Consider the following 14,553-nt stretch of genomic DNA (forward strand, 5'->3'; position numbering starts at 1 on the left):
ATTCCTGCCATGCAGATTACCTGATACTTGCTCATTAACATAATATATGCGTGGAGGGAACAATGACGTTCAGATGGAAGAGCTACCTACCGGTGTGAACAAGCCCCGGCAGTCTCACCTCTTCTCGTCCTCCAGGAAAGATAACAGACAGACAGCGAGCTTCCTAAAATCAACTCTCACGTAGGAGACAGCCTGGTACCGTCAGCATGGCGGGTTTTAACCCGGGGGAAGGACTGTCTGATTGAGCGGGGGGGATTGAAGCGCCCGCCGCGCACAGATCACCTTTTCAGTGCCTGGGTTTGACGGGATATCTGTAATGGTCTGGAGTGACCACTGATCGCTCAGCCTCGGTTAGCGGGTAAGCGAGCGCACCCTATCATGCACTTCCTGTCCATGCCGAGGCAAAATGCCTGAGGAAAAACACATGTACACCTCTTTTGTTACACTTACAGCGAACGTTAACTTTGTTATCACTCAAAGACGGAGATGAATTGTTGTCAGGTCCTATTTTACGGAAGACTTATGGTGAAATATTCCTGGGCGCGTCCAATTTTTGCAGCAGACCCCCTAGCAGAGTCTGATTCCACCGCTCAGGCTTATCCTCTACGGCTTTAAGAGAAGTCCGGTTTCCATGGAAACCAAGGCTCTCTGGGATTAGAGTAACGCCAGTATACTGCGCTGTGCTTAAATGGCTTCTGAGATGAAACAGCTATTTTTCCGCACAAGTCTTTTGATATGTGATGTAGTTTTGAAAAAAGGTGCTTTTGATTTCCAATGAGTACTTTTTGAGAAAGAAAGATTGCCCTAGAAATAGCTTGATCTAAGATCCACTATTTTTTAGTTGTATGCACTATTTACAACTAATTTCATTATTAAAAGGACTTAAATGCAATACCTTAAGCGACTGCCGTTAACCGGTTTTCAAATTCATACAATAATACAAAATATTTCTGCAAAAGATATCAGTGAAATGGCGGAAGGGGAAATATACGTTGTTGAAAAACAGCCAAGAAAAGCATATCATTTGTAGATACTATCTAGAGTACACATACCTCCAACTAATCTGGAAAATATGCCACCTTAAGCACTTACTCTGTGTAGTTTTTTTTTTTTTGCATCTACTGCATTTAGATTAAAACAACATCTCTCTTTCTTCCGTGTGGCGATGTGAAAAGTTTCAAGATTCCACCGTTGATTTACAACGTTATACAAGTGAGTTTGATAAAGGATTGAGAGAAGCGAATGATCCTGTATACCCTTAACGGGCGTTGTTGCGCCGGGAGCCCTACAGGGCGGTGGCTCAATGGAACTCCGGTAATAGACCATTTCTCGTTTCTTGTTACAAATAATTGCCAACAAAAGACTATACCGCCGGCAGTTTAGAATATGTGCTCATGTATCATAATTCATAAATATTGCGTTTCTGGAACCCATGAAAACAGAAGAAAGCTATGAATCTATGCCGTTTTCACGAGTGGAGGGGGTTCTAATTTGTATTCAAATATAGAAATCGTCACAACTTAAATGAAGTCACCATACCTGACTCGGGGTGGTGTTTAGATATTGCTGTATCACTGTAGCTAGCAAAATGTTGAGAAAACGGCGGTTAGACTTCAGAACGTAAAATAGGCAATATAAAGTGCCGCCCAGAGCATGATATGTATTGTAACGTTTCTATCCAACTTGAATCCTCCAATATTGGCCCTAAGCAGAGTAACCACTGTGTATGACGAGTACCCGAGTCGAATCTATGTATAAAACGCACAGTATATCTTACATTCCGCACTCGGTATATGATATTGTACCACTGAGTGACGACATAGCGCTAGCTAAAACCTTCCAATGTCACGCTTAAAGCAAAAGATATCCATACGGATTTAACATCAATAAACTTGACCCACACCATTGCTTTTTCATAAAGCATAAAGAATGGCACTTGACACCAATTTTCTCTCTCGACTTTGATGAAAATGAGTTCCTAGTTTCGGCTAGGGACGTCCCTCGGCTAGGACGTTAAATGGCGGTCCCGTGTTTGAGGAGAGCCACACCTTGAGCACGTTTAAGAATCCGCCACGCTTATCGAAAAGAGTAGGGGTCCATCCCAGTGTGAGTGGATCAAAAAAAATCTATCCGGATATGCAACCTGGTCTCTTCAGTACAATCCTCGTGAGTTACGACATGAGGTGGCTTAAAGGGTATGCAAAACAAACAAACACACTAACACTAAAATCAAGAAACACCCCTTACTTGAAAACAGTACGTTTATATTGGCTATATAGTCATAAAAAGCAAAACTTACGATATAGGAGATTCTTGTACACAACCAGGTATTGTTCTCACCTGCTAACGTTTCGATGTCTATCAGGTGAGAACAATACCTGGTTGTGTACAAAGAACCTCCTATATCCTATATTCTACCAAGGAGGTTAAAATAGGATTTATCCTAACGTCCTTGATTCTACCAACCTGATGAAATTATTTTCGGAAGCAAAACTTACGGTGTAGCACGCTGCACAGTCCAAGACTATCGAAGTAACAACGGACGTATACATAAAACGGTTCAACTGAAACTGCGGTGACGGGCGAACGGTCCTTAATCAATGGGGAAACAGTCACGGTTGGGCGGGGAGCAGACAGATGGTAGACAAGTCTTGCTCGTGGTGACAAACACCGGATTGATCCGGTGACCTTTGGGATGGATTGATTGGGCGGCTGATGAAAGATAGAGCGGTGCGCTTTGTGCTTTGTTCGCAAACTAATTTTGAAGATACGCAGGGGAAACTCGAGCATTATGCATTTATGGTCACCGATCGCACTGTGGTATCTCACTGGGATGCGCCTAATTACGTCACATTGCGACAGACGTTCGCAAAATGGCACCCATTTGTCGCCTGAAATTGCGATGTATTTTTAACTTTTCAAAAATTGGCAAAATGGCGCAAATGGGCACAAAATGGCCCAAAACGGCCCAAATGCTGAAAATCCCTTTTTGATGAATTCTAATCAGTGTACATTGGTTTTTAATTCAGTGCCAACGCTGCAATTTTAAATAAAGTTAGATTCTATCTGATTTAGAGCCAAAACTGAGAATGTGACATTCCGGGCGCAGCCATTTTGCTTCTGGAAGTAACGTATTTAACCGCAAGGAAAAATCTTCGCACAGTTGCCGAAATGATCAAGCCCTGTCCAGTGATCATGATCTATCCGCTTTAGTGACTCAACTTAATCATGCATCTCTCTTAGTACCATCACAACGACATGTGTTTTGAACCACGTAGAACCGTTCTCTGATAGAGTATTATTGTAAATGCAGAAATGTTCGCGGTAGTTTTATGTTCGCGGTTTTCGCGGCGACCGTTTCACCGCGAACTTAAATCCAACGAACTTAGCAGCATGTGACTATAGCTGCCGCAAAATTAAAACCACCGCGAACACTCCATTTTCGTCTTAGCGTGAAATAAAAAACCACGCGAACCTAAATGCATTTACAGTATGTATTTATTTTCAACTAAAGCCATACGGAATCATGACACTGCTTTTGTCTGAGAAATGGAGAATGCATTTATAAATCGTGTTTTGTTTTTTATCGTTTTTTTTTTTACTCAAAGCTGTCTGTGGAGTTACCCAAAAGAACGATCAGAGCCCCGGGTAAAAAAAGGTAATAAAAGGCGTAACACACAGAGTGTGAATTAGAGCGTTTCAAATCAAACCGTTCTGAACTTTGCCGAAAGCCGATAAAGACAGTTGTAATTCGGGGGTCATGTCACATGGTTTCTGGGCGGTCTAGCAAAGGCTATTTCAAGGGCAAGGGCACTTTCACTGAGCTTATTATGCCTACAACGTCGAGGTCTGTAGCCTGTATAACAGACTCAGTCGCCGGCGTTTTGGAGGCTTACAATGTGCGGTTTATTTCTAGTTTGCTGGTTGTATAGTTACTACTATCGTTTTAAGCGCTTTGCGCTGTCGCCAAAATGAGTATCGATCCAGAAAACGGATATACTAGTTAGATCAGAAAACAGCACATAACATTGAATTATTTTAAGTTTTTGTGGATTTTTTAAATTTTTGTTTTGTTTTCTCGCTGATTCCTTCCATGCATTTTCCCACTGGCTCCCATAAGGCAGCCGACATGAATATAGCAAGAAACAGAGATAATGAGATAACCTTTGGTGATCTATTCTGGGACCTTTTGGGGACCTTTGACCTAACTTTATGTCAGTGTCCCCGACGTACCTAGCATGGGAAAATAAGTGTTGAAACACAGACACTTTGACGCAGCTGAAACAATACCTCCAGCTTCACGGAGGTAATAAGACACCCCCCCCCCCCAACAAATACAGCGACGGTGCCTTCTTCTATGTAGGCTAAATGCTTCGACGTTATTTACAACACTGTACCATCCCATACCTCTTTCATGGTTACAAGCGTTTTAGCTTTTCAGAATGAAATGGGAATAATCTGGTTTCCACAGCGGCGTTGATATGATGAAAAGGTCAGACCTTCACTTCGACAAAAGCCTCTAAAAGCTCTTTTCACCTTGAAATTCGGCGTGCGCAGAACGAAAATGTCTCGGGCGCACGGGTATGTTTTAACCGGGCGGAAAGCTTATCACAACACATTACAGGAGTGCAGTGCCGGTGTGAAGTGCTTAATCAATCACCGCAACACTACAACATGGTCAGACACACTCTCGATTCACTCGCGGTAACTTTGGATAAAACTTTATCAACCTTGACTGCAAGAAACGTGATGCAATGAAGAAAGGTCTCATAGCCCAATCTGACTTTCACGCAATATTCTACATGTAGACATACACTAACTGCATAAAACTGTATATACCTCTATAGTTTACATGTGTAAATCATACAAAGAAGCGCCAGGAAACTGAGTGAAAGTAAGTGAAAGTAATTTCGAACCAGTTTAGATCACTGAAGAGCCGGTAGCGACAGATAAGGCAGATGCTATGCACCGTTATAACAGGTTCATTGTCCCTGTGAAATTCCCCTAGCCTCTTTACAAATGACCAGCGGACCACGGGCTAAACGTCTCGCCCTAAGGACTGTGAATAAGGCCTTGCCAGTAGCGAGCATATCGGGTGAGCAACAACAACGACCGGGATTCGAACTCATGACATCTTTGTCCAGAGGCATGGTCACTGACTAGTCTCTAAAAGACTAACTACGCCGGCTATAGGGAGAATATTGCCAGGGTTTCATTTGCAGCCTCTGTTACACGGGCGAAATGTGATCTTCACCGTGGGCTGACTCTACTGGCTAATTTTTCCTTTTCCTGACGAATTGTACGATCCATACGCCCGTAGGAGGGCCTGGTGGAGGCTAGTCACTGACCACTGGACTACGCACGCTACAAATAAATCAAGGTATGCCTCAAGCGCAAAAGAGCCAGGGATCCGGGAAAAGACCCTTCACTGCTCGTTTGGGCCTTGACTGTGAGGGAGGGTCCCAAAGAAATTTAAAAGTCTGCAAGCCACGCTCCCTTGAGTACGTCCTTGGCCGTGACCCGAAAGTTACCCTTCTTTGAACTTCCCACGAAAATGCCCCCTACAGCTACTGATAGGTCAGGTATATCGATCAGGCCACTGTATACACCTCCCCCAGCATCTGAATGTAGTAATTCTTCAGGCATTTGGCTATCTTCCAGTCCTGACAGTCACGGTGGTCCGGACTCAAAGTCATCTGTCAATCCTATAGAACTAGACATCCTAGAGCTAAACGCCTTTATCAGACTTGAAATAAGTTGATGACAACTTAAAGCAGACCATCCAAACTACTAGCATCCCTGGAGCGTACGTTCTACCACTCTTTGTAAACAATAGAGTTCCTGCCTTTAATTTTAACAGACTTCTTGCAGTGTGACCACTACCAAACCATCTGTTTGCACATTTCCCGCAGGTCCTTTAATAAGGCTTATTAAAGGACCTGCGGGAAATGTGCAAACAGATGGTTTGGTAGTGGTCACACTGCAAGAAGTCTGTTGTGTGTATGCTTTCTGTCATTAGCCTGGATGCCAGACCTCCGATCGCTATGATATCTATCGTTTCTCAGGGTATAGCTCTGTAGCCTCTACCAGGCTCCAGGCGTGGCTGGAAAGAGTAGAAATCGGCCAAATGGAGGAGTTGGCCAGCCGATAGATACAGTTTGCCACGTTTAAGGCTATTAACTCTGGGCGGACCTGTTGTAGAATTTCCTCGGGGCATGTTGGCCCTTGAGCCGAAGAGTTGTTCTGTGCGGGCCCTGGAAACAGCCTGGCATCCATGTAGGCTATACTGTTATAAGATCTATCGTTTTCTGTATCTACCCAGTTTGTGGTTCGCAAAGAAAGTACAACGCTATACCAGCCTTTCCTCATGTACCGTATCATATCATCTGCAGTGACGCGAAACTGAGTACAAGGGTGAAGCAGTAGAGAACTAGAGCGCGCCATTCTGAGAGTGAACTGTTGACATCTTTCATCTTCTCTGTCTCGTTTCTAGCCGTCGATGATTGGCTACACCGACCATACCTAGCCCCTTCCGAAGATCTGGGTCATTTTGCACACCGTTCGGATTCAAAGGCCTTCCCGAAATCGATGAAGCTCGCCTCCACAGCTCAACCTTTGACCCGAACTCCCTCAATTCATCCTACTTATTGAGACGCCGTAGGCATAAGTCGCCCTCCCCTCCCTAAGACGGTTAGAGTTGATCCCCGGGAGAGCGTTCAGGGCCGTCCTTATCCTGTTCAGGATCATCCCGTGGAAGGGTTTAGCGACAAGCGAGCTCAGCGGAACGGTAATCCGTCTTCGTCAGGTCAGCAGCTCGGCTGGGCGGGCGACGTTGAGCAGTGCACCATTCATCGGGAATGTCACTTCCCTGGAGCCGCGAGGGGTAGCGTTCGCGAAACTTCTCGCCTCGCAATTTTTCTGAGTACAACTACAAGGACAGAATAACAGAACAGAAAATAAAACTATAAAAACAAGCCGCTTGGGGGCCCAAACCTACACCACTTTTCATGTACTATGTTTCATGTTGTCATAAATTGTACCGTGTAAGATTGTATTGTGCAATAAAGTTCTTCATCTGCCACAAAAAAACGAATACCATAGCATGTGCAGGACAAAAGACACAAAACCGGAAGTTCTGCTGCAATACCAAAGCCATACACCAGGAGGCCCAACTCGACATTCACCTTCGTCTTTCCAATATCTACCCAAATACCAAATATCATTACAATCCATCCAGATATTCTAAAGGTATGCTGAGCACAAATATCCAGAAACACAAACAGACACACCAAAACAATACCTCCATTTTTATGGAGGTAACAATTGTGACATCCTTGAACCACGAGGGTTGTTGCTGACGAAACTTGTCTTGGAGTTTCTCGCGTACTCTCTCAAAAAGACTATCAAAAAACATATTGTGTCATCCGGAGACTAGGATTTTGTTACCGCACCACAGATATAACCGGGTAGGACCTTGAAAATGGATGGTTGCTAGCGAGCTATTCATCATCGGATTGACCGTACCTCTGTGTGTTAGATCAGAGAGCCCAGGAGGGGGGGGAGGTCGCCGAACTACGTCCTAATCACTTATCAGAAAGCCCTGATGCTTAATGCCCCCATCTTGAGATCAACCTCCAGCGATCAGGAGGTGATCTTTCATCATCTGCACAGGTCCGGCGAGGCGACCCCTAGGTGATGGCGGGCGGAAGATGATCCTTCCCGGCCCAAAATTCGTCCATGCATCATTGCTCAACCGCCGTGTTTCTGACAATTGTACGGGCTTTAACAGGATTACACGGAAAAACAGCAGTTTTCAAGCGGTTTATGCAAAAGTGGTGCGGTAAAATCGCGTTATCAAACTCGCTAGCAACTGACGTTGCGCTGGAAATAACACAGGGTGAGGATAGTTTCGAGAAAGAGCTTGTTTGAAGAGAGCCACACCTCGAGCACGTTAAAGAATCCACAGCACTTATCAAAAAGAGTAGGGGTCCTTTCCGATGCGATCATAAGTGGTTCAAAATCTACGGTCCTATGGCCGCACATAGGGCAATTGTCGTATTGAGGTCACCTGAGTTAACGCCGAATGGCAGTCGCTCCAGACCCTTTGCGGTCTATCTCCGTCAATTCAATTGTACAGCTCCTCGCAATTCAGCCCCTGGCTGCGAAGAAAGAGTAGCCGGCGTACCCAAATAACAGTAACAAAGACAACCCTTCAGGCGGTATGAAAATTTAGAAGGTTCAACCTCCGGAATCATGCATAGCTCTACAGGAACAAATGATCTCATTTATAGAATGGTTATTAAAAATGTATATCAATGGAACAGACTTAAACTTTACGTGTTATTGCGGACTGTAACTCCATGCATACATCAATATGAAACCTTTTGAGAGCAATAAAGTACAAGAGTACAAGAAAAGTTACGTTCTTAGGTATTGCAATTTATTGTCGTTGTATGGATGGTATAAAAGACATTTTACTCGTTGTAATGAGTATAACAAATCGGTAAATTGCAAGAATGTGTAGTTTGCAGTAATCTCATGAAAATGTTATGTTTTATTCAAATTCTGACAGGAAGGATGATTGTATTTTGTCGAACGCAACAAATATTTAAATGCCATTTGATTTCAATCCTGTAAATTTGCTTTGTTTTAATACAATGGCCACAATTCGGAGAAAGCTTGTAGGTCGGCATATTTTGTATTTGGGTTTTCCTATCTGTTTCACATATCTCTTAGGGCTGCACCTCGTGACAGACAAGTCTAGCTACTTGATCAGCTATAGTAGTTGTTATCATATAAATCAATCAACCAATCAATGAAGAAAAGAGTTGATGATTCGTTGATTTCATTGGTTGATTGGTAACTTAATTAGTTGCAACAGAGATCACTAGTGGGCTTCTGTGTCGGCCAGTTTTTGCTCAGAGGGACAATGTTGCACAGTGCAATTAAGAACGTATTGAAGGTGACTGAATTGATGGTATCTGAAATAGACTTCATCTAGAATCTAGATTACATCCTACGTATCCCTGCACAATATTAATAGTCAAGTAATGAAAAGGGAGCCTAGCGATGCAGACTTAAACTGCAGGGTGGCGATACTGTGTTGAGCACGTGATCGCGGAAGACAATATGATTGGTTAGTTGAAACAGCATCAGATGAAAGACCATCACAGGCTATCACAGGATGTTTTGATTTCGTTAAGATATTTCAAGCGTTGTATTTAAAGCTAGAATGTTGAACCAGCAATGCTAAAACAGTGGCACGATTTCGTGGACGCATCAGAGAATATTGATAGGTAGTGTTGCATTACATTTATAAACTGCAAGGGGGCGCAGTTGACCGTTGTCAGGCACTAGTTAATTAGACAATATGACGTAATCGGCATTATTGAGTCAACGGAATGGAATTGACTGGCTGAGAGGTGGACTGACCTCCTAGTCTGCAGTACGTCATGACATCGCATGGTGGCTCTTGCCCTTCGTAGGAGGCAGGGGGTAACATTCCAATGGGCTCACGTAGGAACTGTCGCTTTGGAATAGAAATCGAGAGTTTACTCTCCCGTCTATCCATATCGACTCATTTCAAAGGCAAAAACGATTGACAAGTGCTGAAAGTATATCAGTCTGTAGAGATTTCCCGACGTATAACTGGCACCGAAGGACAAGGAAGTAAACTAACATCATTGAGTTCAGCACCAAGGAGAGAGATCCTTATGATTTTCGGAGTTCCTTTATGGATCAACAAAAGTATAACGTACAAGACACAGTGATGATGAACTCTAGAAAACTGCTGATATCATCATTACCACTGGAAAATGACAATTAAAACCAACATTATCAAATACAGTTACATATCGAATAACAGTCTGCGATAGAGGAGATGTAATTTTCAGATCATTCTCTGTGCTCATATTCGACAACGAATTCGGATCAAAATAGAACTTAGAATTCAGACATTCAGACTACAAATGTACGACATTGGCAACCTTTTATACAGCGTTTCTGTCTAGCTTGTTACCGAACGGAACAACCTCAATGGAAGCCTCGTCACTATATATGGAGAACGAAAACACCCCACAAATATGGACGAAGCTACTCGGTCGGATTCAAGCGTAAAATCGGTTAATGAACGGTCAGGTGCTTCCGATTATTGCCCTAAATTGTTGCCCCAAAACTTGGGCATGGAAGGCGAGTTCGAAAACCATATGCATGTAAGGATTATGATCAATATCTACACGTACATCAAAGAAAATCTACATACATATTACAACCTCTTCATAATTTCGAAGTTCGACGGCACAGTTTTTCCTTGTCTGTTATTTCAACATTGCGTCAACCTTTTGCAAACGAAACAACGATGTATCTCTGAGTTAGAACCAAGGACTTCGTGCCCTCTTTCGCCTATTAAACATGACCGAGGAGGCCAGAAAAAAATCAATGTCTCTATCCATCCGGGGACTGCAATCTCTTTCTAGGTCATGCGGTGTATGGGGAAACGTGTCCTATTTTTTGGCTGAATGCGGCCGGAGTCACCTTCTGTACTGGATGGTCCAGCAGCGTGACAGACCGTCTTAATAATGCACAACGGAAATAACGTTCATGCCATATGCTACTCTGTAGTTTATTCCGTCATTATTTTTAAATGGAGTTGTCAGGACCGAAATGCCAATAGTCATATCGTCGCTGGGTGCCTTCAGGCTGATTTAAACGTGCACAAAAAACAGAAAGAGGGAAAAACAAGATAGGTATACGTTATTAATAATGGCAAAAAAATATATAAACTAGTTTTACAGGCCTGTATCACAAAAATCGGAAACACAATCCGTGGGTATTTGCCCACTCTACCTTTGTGCCAAATTTGTGCAAAATATGACAGAGATTAATCGATTTGAAGATTTTACTGGATAAGAAGGAGGCAGAAGGGGGGGGGATGGGCGAAGAAGAAGCATCAGAAAATATATTTCATCATACTTGTGGTATGGAGTGAAATATTAAAAAAATTGCTTAATACAAAGCAATTATTATTTGAAATCTTAGTGATAACGGAGGTTGCCAAATAATTGAACACAGAACGGGTCCCTCCATTCCGAACAACACCGCACGTATATTCCTTCAAATCTTTTCACCAAAACATTTCTGCACTTAAAAAAGAATCCGCAAGAGGTCCCCACACACCGTTACCTTCAACAAAAGGGCAAGGTTGCAGACGTCCTTATGGAGAGTGAAGACTACATTAAAGGTACAGCTTGTGAGCTGGCTCATACGAATCGCCTGCGTAAGACATCCGATTTCATTCAAGCTGCTTTGTGATATGTTTATGTCATGCCTGGGCCTGATACGGGTGTTCCGGACCGTGTGATAACTATCCGGATCACATAGGGTTCGGGAGTGTTATCACACAGGCTTCCATAGAATATTTCGAACGCATTTCGAGCGCGCCGGTTGCGCGGCCGTCGGAAATTCGAATACCGGATTCGGAGATTGGAATCAATGTTGCTACAGTTTCTTGTTCGAGGACACAAAACTCCCTCAACTTCTGGCGCATTCTGCATTGAGATATGTGTTTCCTCGAGTGGGTATGACCAAGGTATGACATAAATAAAATACAACACGTTGTATTCCGCATCACCCTCGGTCCCAGCCCTCCCGCGGGTCGGATCGCCCTCCGGCCTACAGCCGTCGGGCGATCCGACCCGCGGCCCGCGACCCGCGGCCGTATTCTATATGTATTGAGCAAGTCACAGTATAGATAGTACTGGTTATGCAGAAGAAGTGTAAGAGATTACGTGGATGATGTTGTAAAGTGGACAGATATACAATGGCTTTTGTGACGAATTGTTGAATAATCAGATATTGTAAGGACCTAAATGTCGTTCTACCGCAGCAGATAATACTTCCTTCCCAACAGATTGTACTGTAAATGCCTTAACTTTGCGGGGATTCAATTTTGCTGTGTTTATTTAGTTCCTAGTTAACGCAAGGTGGCAGGCTGGCAAAAGACAGAACAATCGTTTTTGTGGTGTTTTTAAGTCCGCGTTAGTTCATTGCGAATATGTCAACATTTACCGTAAATTTTACTCTGAACATATTGGACAGCCAGACCTTTCTTTGACGGTCTTTGCATTCAAACTGCGTTTTGATGCATACAAACCCTTATCTCTGTAAGCAGTGGACCGGAGCTCTCTACTATTTCAACAGACGTCATTTGGTCTGGATGACAACAGCGAGATTCGATTTCTGCAATGACTTTGTGTTAGAAGCCCTGACCCAGTCGTCTCAAAGAACCCAGGGGATCTCTTTACGAAACCGATTTTTGTTAGGATGTATCAGGTACCGCTGGCACTGTGCACATCCGTGACAGTCAGGACATGTAATAAAAGCCTAGAGTTGACTTCAGGGCAGGAGGTCCTAATTTTGTACGTGGAAGTGTCAAACGGTGCAAGTAGAAAACGGCAGTGTGCCCGTTAGATGCCCTTGTGTCTGTACAAGATAACGTATCACTCCGCTCTACACGCAGCTCTGCCGCCGGACTGCTAATGGAAATGGAATAAAGACGACTGGAGACGATTGCACTTTATAAGTTTCACCTCTGCTTCCCTCTAGATCTTTCCATCCATCAGTTTGCGTGTAACGTCTATCCCGGAATGGCACGCCAGAGAACGATCAACTGGCGCCTTTTTCGTTCACAGAGCTCTGCGCTTGGAGAGCCTTAGGGGGCCGTAAAGCTGTCGAACACAGGTTCTAGATCACGTCCATTTCAAGTCACCCGTCCGGGGGCTAACAAGCAGTGTCTGGGAGGATCTATCGGGGAATCTCTAATTCCTGGTGACCGGCAGGACGATTACTACCGGCTAGGTCACCACGTATCGCCATCATCATTGACTAACGGGAGAGAAAGATTCAAGAATGTCCCAATAGTTGATGTCTACCCCGAAGCAAAGGACGTCTCTACTGGTTGTGAGTGATTGCTCTCGCCAGAAGTTCAGGGACCTGCCCGAGGCAGGTAAACACCAAGAATTCTAATCGAATCCTAGACGGGAATCGAACTTTCAAACTCACAGTGGAGAGGCGTTACATTGTTGCGGCGACTATATTGACATTTCTGCGATTCTTCTCGATTGCACTCTACTCGATTGCACTAAAAGTTGGCAACATTCCCCCGGATAATTTAGCGTCTTCTTGTCGCGCTAATGAAGCCTCAAGCTAACAACTCTTAAAACTGGATTTCAAAGTATTACCGTCTAATACTTCATGTATTCAAAGCATTTTTTGATGTGAATACAGCACAAACAACAGACGTTGATTAGCTAACGTTTGTCTACAAATTAACAAAGGAGATTCAATAAATCACAATAATGAGAGGAAATCATTGTGATTAATCATTTCTCTGAATAATTAGAAATTTTGTAACAATACATCTCCATTTACTTCATATTAAATTAATCAAAATACCTACTTCCAAAACATCGTTCTACTGGAACAAGTGGTTAGATATGGATGTATCGCTGCCTTTTGCACGGAGTACGCAAACATAGTCAGGAATAATGTTTTCTAAGCCACGCATTGTACCTGCGGGTGTCAATGCAAAATTTAAGCATTGTACATTTTCTATCACACTGTCCTACCTACAAAAAGAAAAGACTAAACATTATCAGCAATCTACTTTGTAGGCTCTACCTTCGATTTAAACAATGTACCTGAACAAGATTGCATCGACCTGATACTAAAGGGTCCAACCTTCTTGTCTGAAGAAACTAAAAGAAATGTTCAGATTTTAACCCAAACATACATTGAAGACACCAAACGGTTTACATTTGCCTGCCTTACTTACTTACTTACTTACCTACTTACTTACTTACTACTTAACCCTTCAATATACAATTTAACATTCCAAATATGACCCTGACTTAAACTTTATATACTCTATCCTGGACTATCCTACCCAAATGCTGTGTATTGTATGTTACTGTATCTGTACTGTATTTGTCTACGTCAGTTTGAATTTTCATTTCAGAGGTAATATCAATATTAGCTGTTTTCTGGAGTGCATCACCTCTATGTCCTGTACCTTCTCTTGTTTATTAATACATGTAAAATGAAATAATACTGATAAAACACCCTCTGCCGCAGAATAGTACTAGTACACCAACTAATGCATTGGTCCCATTTCCAAATGGGCTGGGCAGCTCGTGGGAACGAAAAATTTGATATGAAAGACAACAAAAGACACAGAACGTAAAAAACTACTCGAAACCATATATTGTGTATTTTCTTGATATCCATTTTTCAATTTTTCGTTTTCGCAAACAGTCCGGCCGGGGCCCGAATTGGAAATGGGACTAAAGCATCAAGCCCCCCTCTCACTGGACCCGCGGCACGCTGGCGGCGTCACTGCGTTCTAAACTGGATTTGTGTTACCCTTGACTTTATAATGGGAATATCATTCAAAACGAACAAGTATGACCAAAACGACAACAAAACGCACAAAGCTTAAACAGATTTGTTTTTTTTTCGATGATATTCGTTGAGTGCTTTGTCAATTCGATCGGCCGC

The 14,553-nt window shown here is 43.1% G+C and overlaps 1 protein-coding gene across 24 annotated transcripts in view; it reads right to left on the reverse strand.

Annotated features, from left to right (window-relative positions):
* Positions 1-14,553, reverse strand: part of LOC136432507 (neurexin-1-like) — a 217,832-nt gene that overhangs the window by 154,850 nt on the left and 48,429 nt on the right. Inside the window, exon 1 of one of the 24 annotated variants that reach the window (XM_066423838.1) lies at positions 91-315. The exons of the other annotated variants lie outside the window; for them this stretch is intronic. The gene's annotated coding sequence lies outside the window, so the exon portion shown is untranslated. Of the gene's footprint in view, positions 1-90; positions 316-14,553 lie in introns of those variants that run through there. 24 annotated transcript variants of the gene reach the window in all.

Source organism: Branchiostoma lanceolatum, chromosome 4 (assembly GCF_035083965.1).
Source record: "Branchiostoma lanceolatum isolate klBraLanc5 chromosome 4, klBraLanc5.hap2, whole genome shotgun sequence".
NCBI classification, from domain to species: Eukaryota; Metazoa; Chordata; class Leptocardii; order Amphioxiformes; family Branchiostomatidae; genus Branchiostoma; species Branchiostoma lanceolatum.